Raw genomic sequence first — 1,114 nt, forward strand, 5'->3', positions numbered from 1 at the left:
CCTGCTGAGATCTCTGTCCAGGAAGGAGATCTGACACGTGGGGATTATTCTGGGTGGGATTGAAAACAAATGGAAGATGTTAACTAGAAGAGAATTGTGATCTGATCTGTAATTCAACAAGCCCTGTGTGGCTGCTCTGTGGATGGCACTGCGTAGTGCAGGGAAGGGGACATTTAGGTTCTCTTACAACAATTTGGAAACCTGTGCTAGAGGATAGGGTGAGCAGGCAGATTTGGCGTGCATTTCAGCAGCAGAATGTGTGGGATTTGCTACATGATCAGTCTTTTCAGTGGGGGAGTTTCAGGTGCAAGCAGTGGAGACTTAGGCAGAGAAGGAATTGTGACAGCATTTAAGATCACAGGCTGTAACACTGCGAGTTGATTGCTTCATTTCTGCCACTTACCATCTGTGTGGCTTTTGCCAGGTTATACTGTCTTCAACTTCTTCATTTGTAAAATGGTGATATTAACATCCACCGTGGGGGTTGCTGGGAGAATTATAGATGTTCCTCTCTTAATGACCTATTTAACAACTGTTTGAACTTACGACCCACTGCTCAACTTCCAACCCATTTTTTTCCTATACAGTTCTGTACAATTATTTAGAGAGCCTCAATTTTTTTGTTCAGTAAACCTGGTTTACAGCAGTATAATTTTTGCTGATTTTATTGTATACTATAGTACTGTAATTTTATGTCTATTATACATTACTGCATGTAAGAGTTATGTAAATAAAAGCAAAGTCATCAAGTTGGGTCTTCCTTTGATCATTTCTTTGTTTTTAATATTGTAATTTACATAGTGTATGCAATTCCTCATTTTGTGACCAATTCATTCAACTCCAGTCACAGGAAGGAATTAGGTCATTAAATGAGGCATGTCTATAAATGTAAAAGTGTGTTAAAGTGTTTAGAACAATATCCAGAAGATAGTAAATGCTCAAAAAATATGAATCATTACTTTTTTCCTTGTAAATTTTAAACAGAAATATTTGAAGGAGCTGAAGCTTTAACTCAGTGGTAAAACACATGCTTGGCATTTGCCAGACACTGGGTGTAATGCTAGTGCCAAAAGAAAAAAGAAAAAATGCTGCCTGCCTCACAAGCACAAGGTCC

The sequence above is a fragment of the Fukomys damarensis genome, unplaced genomic scaffold, assembly GCF_012274545.1.
Source record: "Fukomys damarensis isolate Sample0158 unplaced genomic scaffold, DMR_v1.0_HiC HiC_scaffold_10, whole genome shotgun sequence".
Lineage (NCBI taxonomy): Eukaryota > Metazoa > Chordata > Mammalia > Rodentia > Bathyergidae > Fukomys > Fukomys damarensis.